This window comes from Tiliqua scincoides, chromosome 5, assembly GCF_035046505.1.
Source record: "Tiliqua scincoides isolate rTilSci1 chromosome 5, rTilSci1.hap2, whole genome shotgun sequence".
Classification (NCBI taxonomy): Eukaryota; Metazoa; Chordata; class Lepidosauria; order Squamata; family Scincidae; genus Tiliqua; species Tiliqua scincoides.
Genome location: NC_089825.1, coordinates 42,313,437 through 42,321,316, shown reverse-complemented (window position 1 = coordinate 42,321,316; position 7,880 = coordinate 42,313,437). Strand labels below are relative to the sequence as shown.

The window sequence follows — 7,880 nt, the reverse complement described above, 5'->3', positions numbered from 1 at the left end:
TTGCTTGCCTGGTTTGAATGCTGGTCCCACGAGGTTTTTCATGCTGTGAAAACAGTAAGTAAGCACACCCAGACTCATGAATCAACAAGTCACCAAAAAATGCACATTTTTGCGACTCGAGTCCGAGTCACTGACTTCCCGCTACAGATTCATACACATCTAGCTCCCTGCTCATTTGCCAACATCCATCTCTGCCTCAAATTACACCTTTTCCCCCTCTCATCTTGTACACCTGTCTCTAAGGATTTGTTTATTTCAGACTCAGAAAAACACACACCAAAATACCAACAAACAAGCAAAGATATTGTAAGGAGTTCTGTAAGGAAACTTTATTGAAGTGTGAAAAGGCATTTCTTGGACAAGATGTTCAAGATGAGAAACCAAATGCTTCTGATAGACAGCCAATAACAACAACAGATGATGTTATCTACTTCACATCTAGCAGATGCTATACAATGTTTCCACCTAAATTCATATGAATGCATTCCTGGCCTTGCAGAACCGGCTGACTTGAGAGATTATCATCTGCAAAGCAACATTGGCACATGCACGTATTTGGTTCTCTCTCTCTCTCTCTCCAGCATAATCCTAGGCCATGTCCTAAAGGTCACTTGTGGCTCATCTGACTTGGCAGAGAAAAGCAATGTTATGGAAAAAGGATTAACTCTGAAACAAAACACAACAACAGTTCCAGCTCCCCTCAAGGCACACTGAAAGGAGAGGTTTGGGAGAGCTATTCTGCTTTCAGAGAGTGACTAATGACAATTAACTTTCCCTGAAGAGTCATTTGAAAGGTATCTCCTCCCGATAATGGGAGCTGTCTTCAAGGATCATCTTCAGAACATAACCAAGGATGCATCTGAAGTACCCATAACAGTAAAGAGGATGGCTTCGAGGCAAATGGATTGACGTTCAAGCAAATGTTTCATTATATACTGACAGTTGGGAATATCTTAGGAACATAATGGTTCTGTAACTTTGAAGTGTCAATTCTAATGTTATATGCTGATCTGCCAAAAACCTTGTTACTCAGCCACTTACTATCTATCCATTCTACTGTGCTTATAACATTTCTTTGCCCCCCCACCCCAAATAAGGCAGCTGCAGGAGGACCCAATCCAGATCAGGACCACAGCATGGGAAAAGAGGGCTGACTCTTCCCCTTTGTACCATGATCCTGATCTTTCAAAAAGGGCCTCTTGAAGATGCAATTTGCTTCTTAAGTGATGCTAATATTGACATCAATGCCAGCTTCTGTCCTGGGGCAAATGCCAGTTTTAAGAGGACAATTTTAATGGCTGCAGTGCAAAAAGCAGTGACATCCACCCACTTCCCATGGTCCTGATTCTTTCTGGAGCCCCTCCCCCCATAGCTGCTATTTTTACAAGAATCAATGATGCTGATAGTATCATATATGATTTTTCCCTTCATATATTGTAGAATCAAACTAATGACGGTTGAAATTGCTTTCTGCTCATTGTGGCATCCTATTCTCATGCCTGAAACTGAAAACTGAAAACCAGCCCACCCTTTCTATTAATAGTTTGTTGATACTGTGATTCAAATTGAAAAGCATCAGAATGTCAGCTGCTTTGCCTTCTAACTTGCGTTCACATAGTGGCACACATTTATTGACTGCATTTTATACCCTGCTCTTTCCTCCGAGGAATTCGCAGCGGCTCACATTGTTCATTCTCCCTCTCGTCCTCACAAGGGTCTTGCAACATAGATTGTTGAGAGATAGCGACTGGCCCCAAATCACTAGGGAGCAAGTTCATAGTGACCGTTGTCACACACAGAGCATCATAACTGAGTAAGGAATGGAATCTTGGTTTGCTTTGATGCTCTCACCACCACACTACACTGATTCTCTTAAAAACTTAACTTTTTAACTTCAGTTCTCAACACATACATGCACTAGCCTCATTGGCAGGTCAACCCTGATTAGGGGATTGGTGGAAAAGAGGGCAGTGAGGGGCTATTGATGAAGTTGTTGGAGTGGGTCAGGTGACTGACAGTAGGGAGGGAAATTGCTGTCCATGCCCCACCTTGTGTCTGAAGACCAAACTACAACTGACTGGATCAGAAGCAACGAAAGGCAACATTTTTAAAAAGGTGGGGATTGACTGGATTTTTCTACAAAGCTCTTGTCAAAGCAGTGGAATTCCATCAATTTTTCTCCCGCTTAAACATGTTGTGCATCACTAATCCAAACACTATATAAACCAAAATGCACATTTTAGATACTTCCTTCTTTTTCTTATGATGGGATAAGGGCTCGTGCAGTCCTTTGCATTTCAGTTCCAGCATTTACATTTAAGTGTGTCAAACTAAATTTTTTCGGAAAAGCAGGTCACTTACAACCTTAAGAAGAAAATTTGAATGTTGTCCCTGCTGGCTTAGACTCTGAACGTCTCCTGGGAAATTGCTGAAACACATAATTGAATCCAGCCCTCCTGGGAAGGAACCCTAATAAACTGGAGAACAGCTTGTCAGCTAGTGCTCCGACCGACTCTGCAGCGCAAAAGCCATGGTAAAATTACAATAAAAGAATTCACTTACAATACCAATTGCCCCACATTCTCACCTCTGTGTCAGTTATTAAAATGCAAAGGAAAAAGTTACCACACATCACTTCTTCTTATCCTTGCTAGAAAATTTTCAGACAAGGTCGCTTTTGCTGTTAAAGTACACCCATAAGGTATCACAGGAACAGGAGGCTAAGACTAAAACTGGAATAGGGTGTTGTTGCCACAAGCCAGCCTAGGAACTTTCAGTTGTTTCCTCACAGCTATATCCATCTGACATTGCCTAACAGCTCTAGCCACCAAAACTCTCCGCACAACAATGCAGCAGTGCCAACACGGTATTCAGTGCATTTATTTCCTTGCACCAGGTAAGTCTCTGCCAGCCTGGTAGGTCTGCTCAGATCTGCTCCTATGATAAGAACATAAGAACAGCCCCACTGGAGCAGGCCATAGGCCCATCTAGTCCAGCTTCCTGTATCTCACAGCGGCCCACCAAATGCCCCAGGGAGCACACCAGTTAACAAGAGACCTGCATCCTGGTGCCCTCCCTTGCATCTGGCATTCTGACATAGCCCACCTCTGGCACAAGTTGGTGTGGACCTATGAAGGCAGATTGGGCCTGGGAAGGGGGCTTGGATTCCACAGACACCGCTACCGCTGAACTGGTCCCATTTCAGGTTGCAATCCACCCCACTTTCTACCCCCATGGCCACCCTGTTCTGTTCAAACCTGCTTCCCTCCCACCCCCTGTGTGATCTAACCTGGGAAAGTGGGCATCTGGAGTCTGCTGCCATGCAGAGCCAGCGCCATTCTCCACTTCCACCGGCAGCCAACCCTGCACGCTCCAGCATGTCATCTTTTGCAACAGCCAGAAAGTGCCTAGCTAGGTGCTGTTAGGATTGGGCCTTAAGTGTACTCCTAAGAGTCAAAAACACAAGGTACTTCAAAAGTGTATCATGGCCCCTTTTTTCTTTATTTCTTTAATGGTGCATGGATGGCTTGCAAATGCAGCAAAATTGCAATAATTCTCTACATCAGCTACAGTTTCAGTTTGAAACACACACACACACAGAGAGAGAGAGAGAGAGAGTGTCCTGGCACCAGGTTCCTGGGGCAAAGTCCTGTATGGGGTCTGCCCTGTGATGACACACTGGGTGTTACCAGCAAAGGCAGTGACAGAGGTAGGCCAGACTGGGCACTGGCCAAGGACCCACAAACTCAATAGGAACCACCACCAGACCTCTGATGCCTCCTCCTTTCCTGATTGCTTTCCGGGGGGGAGGGGGGGCCCTTGGTCTGCAGAGAGCAAATGTGATTCACTGAGGGTCAAAGGAAGGTAGGAGAACCAGCATGAAACTCATGTTGATTCTGCCCCCTTCCTCAACACGCCCCTGCTAACCACCAATCACATAGCTCTCAGGATCTTTGTTCCTGGGGAGCATAGTGATTGACAAGGGGGGGGGGGAATTGCATGGGCAGTTCTTCCCTATCCCTGCTGGTTGGTCAACCTGTGCTGCTATTGAAAGTAAGCAAGTGAGTGGGTGGGGCAGGTAGAGTGATAAGGATAACATCCTCCTTGCCTCTAACTTCCAGCTACAGGGGGGAGGGGAAAATCTTGGGGTTCTATGCACACACAGGATGCACAAGGCAATATGCCCAAGGGCCTGGTGTGCCCTGGCAGTGAGTAATATTGAGGGTTTGAGAATCACAGTAGTCATGTGCGACCACTGACAGGTGCAGATCCTCAGCTAATGCCCAACCTGATCAATCCTCAATACAACACTTCCCTGCATACTATTTGAGGTAGGAAAAAAAAAAAAAGCTTCACTAGAAAAAAAAAAGCCCCATGCTTTTCACCCATTTCTCATCACTTTCCCTGATCTATTTAAAAGTAACAAAGAGGGGGGAAAAAGTGCCAACAACTGTTTTCAAAGTGTTGTGTGACCTTAAACCTTTTCAAAAGGACCTTAAACCTTTCAAAGGTTTAAGGTCCTTTAAATGCACATTGAAAAGGTGCGAATATGATTTTTTAAAGTGTTTACAAATATACCGATCATACACTTATACTGATCAGGGAATGTAATTGACCAAAGCGTCTGCTACCAGGTTTGTTGTGGAATAGTGAAATACACCCTAGTCAGTGTAACCCAGGTCCAGCTGATGATGTCAAAGCTCCTTCCCAATTATCTCTGCCAGATGGCTGTAGAGTAAAAGTCATGGGGCTTCTTCACAAGGTGTGGATTCTAGGCATATGGAGCCAATTAGTGGCTAGCTGCATGTGGAAAGCCTTGTGTGAAAGGTTCAGAGATGCTGTGAGATTCTTCACGGTCTTGGGAACTGAAACCATGCAGTGAGTCAGCTCTAAAACCAGGTAAACTGCAAAAAGGGGTACTGTGAAGGACATTGGACACAGTATTATACAGCTCTGCCTGTATTTTTCTCAAGAGTTCCAGTTTGAGTTGTATATAGTCTAAAACTACAGAACACAGGATCTCATACTCGTATGCTCAATAATACTTACAACCAATGTTCCCTCTAATTTTAGAGGGGGGCACACGGAACCGCACAGTGGCTAAGTGGGGGCAGCACTGGAGCACTCCTCAATGACCAGGGAGAGGGCTGGGATTGGTGGCAGCTGTATCCCATCCCCCTTGCTGGGCCAGATCCTCTGACACAAGGCAATGTGGACCTGTATAAGCAATTTAGCAGGCGTAGTTTTGAGTTGCCACAGTGTGGCAGCTGGGGCTTACCCCAGGGCAAGGGGACCTCAAGGAGCCCACCAGCTTTCAAACAACCCCCATAGGATGCACGGAGCCCATGCTGGTGCCACTGCATTGGTGTGGTGGGGGGAGTTGGATAGGATTGGCCTTCCCATAGTTTATAGCATCTGGAATAATATTTTCTCATGGGGACTAGTAAAACGTCTACTCTGGTTTGTAGGCTATTCCGTATGTCCTGCTATAATGAAACAAGCATACTACTAGTCTTTAAAGAAAATGGGGAAATGATGCAAAATCACTGATCGGTACTAGCAATCATCAAGATACAAAGATATGCAATTTCATCTCTTTTAATGATTTCTGTTCAGTCACTGAATGTCAGACATTAAGCTATTTTGTTGAGAGTTGAAGCTCTGTGTTGAATTCTCTCCAGTGAAATATTTGCCAATGGCAATCACTTTAATACAATATTAGCATAGCCAGCAATTCCCAAGTGGAATGTTTCAGCATATAATATTAATTTGCCAGGTGGTAATGCACTAGTTTTTAGCAATCTCCTGTGATCTTCTTAATTGCATAGAAGCCTGGAATGATCACTCATCATCATCTATACCCTTTATTCACTATGAACTTGACTTGCATGTTTGGCTGTATATCTTTCCCCACATCAAGTGCTCTCTAGTTACTTTACACAAATACAACAACCGAGTGCTACAAAGGAGATTTAAAATATTGACACCAGCAAAGTAGATGTCCCAGATTAGCTTACTCTAGTTTCGCCATGAAACAATGTTGTTCCTCAAATAATTTTCATTTATTTGTCCTGTGTCTTTATTACTGTTTAATATCATTCTACAAATATACAAAACTATCACATAATACAGAAAAAGAAAACAAAAAATTATGCTTCACATCTCTTATTCACAATAACACACCCCTTCTCTGATGGCCCAATCCTATTCAACTTTCCAGTGCTGATGCAGCTGTGCCAATGGGGAATGGGGTGTGTGCTGCTTCCTGTAGTGGGGGGAGGCAGTCATGGAGGCCTCCTCAAAGGGAGCATTTGTTCCCTTAACTGCATTATGACTACATTGGCAATGTAAAGTTGGATAGTATTGAGCCCTTACTATCATTCCAGAACAAAGTCTATCTTTCCACAAATCTCTGAGGCTGCAATCCTAACCACACTTTCCTGAGAATAAGCCCCATTGAACAAAATATGACTTACTTCTGAGTAGACCTGGTTAGGATTGTGCCCTTAGTCTCATATCCACAGTGAAGTCTTTGATACGAAGCCAGTTTAGAAACAATTACAGTGACTCATGCTGTGCAAAACCATTCCTCTACTAATGGAGGAGATGGGCTCAGCAATCAATTTTGGTTGCTATCACTAGTCTACTTCCAAGGTCTGTTTTGAGTGCCACAGATGTCAATTAGCACAACCTCAAAGTTCATGGGTAACTTACCTTCAAGCATTTCATCAATTCATTTCTGAATAGATTTCTAATAAGAACTGATCTTTAAACAACTCCAAAATATGTGGAATAAATATGCTGCAACTGCCTTACAATACCATCTTGTACACCCCCATTTATGTGGCTAAGAGCCCAGTCATGTCCCCAATAGTGTCACTAAGGGGTTGTGAGGGGTGCAAGCCGCACCAGCCAACACGTTTGAGCGGGGAGATGTGACACTACATTGCCCAAGCCTCCATTTGGCTATCTTCAGTCTGCTCTGGGCCTTGAGCTCTCACCAACGATTATGTTTTTGCTGCTCACCAGCAAGGACACAAAGCAACCAGGCCCAGAGCAGGCTGGAGTTTGCTGAACAGAGGTGGTCTGGAGGTTGGCTTCTAACATTTAAAGCAATGTGATAGCCCAGAAGGTCAGGGGTGATATGATTATGTCATTACATCACCCAATACCAAGCCTCATCAGGTAAGTGTTACACCAGGTGGCACCCACCCCAGGGACATCTCTGCCTCACTGTGCTGACAGCACTGTGCCGACCCTGGATGCAGATTCAAATGGTTGGCAACCTTCAGTCTCAAAAGCCTATGGTATAAGCCTACAACACCCGGTATTCCCACGTGGTCTCCCATCCAAGTACTAACCAGGCCTGACCCTGCTTAGCTTCCAAGATCAGACGAGATTGGGCATATGTAGGGTAATTCAAATAATCTCAACCAAATTTCTCTAATGTTCTTTTTCAAGCACATCACAACAGCAAAAGCCACAACTGATAGGATAAATAAAAGAGGGAATAAAGGGCAGCCCTGACATGAACCCCACTGAAGATGGGGAAAGGTGAGAACCAGATCCTAGAAAGACATGGGTGACTTGCACAACCAAGCCCAACATGCAGTAGTTGTAACTTCACGTTTATGATGCTTCAATTGCTCATACCTCAGTTGAAAAAGTGTCATGTCAGCATCAAAACCACAGCTGGACCTGCAGTCACATTTTGAAGAGAAAATGTGGGGTTCTTATTGCTGTGCGCCTCTATCTGATGCAAAGCACACATTGTAAATAATATGGAAAACAAACACCGAGGAAAACACAAAAATGAGCAAAGAGCTCATTCCTTGTCTGAGACTATAAAATACAAGTGGGTACTTCAAGCAGGACTTATA

The 7,880-nt window shown here is 44.1% G+C and overlaps 1 pseudogene; it reads right to left on the bottom strand.

Annotated features, from left to right (window-relative positions):
- Positions 1-7,312: 7,312 nt before the first annotated feature.
- Positions 7,313-7,429, bottom strand: LOC136654438 (5S ribosomal RNA; annotated as a pseudogene).
- Between the last annotated feature and the right edge of the window lie 451 nt (positions 7,430-7,880).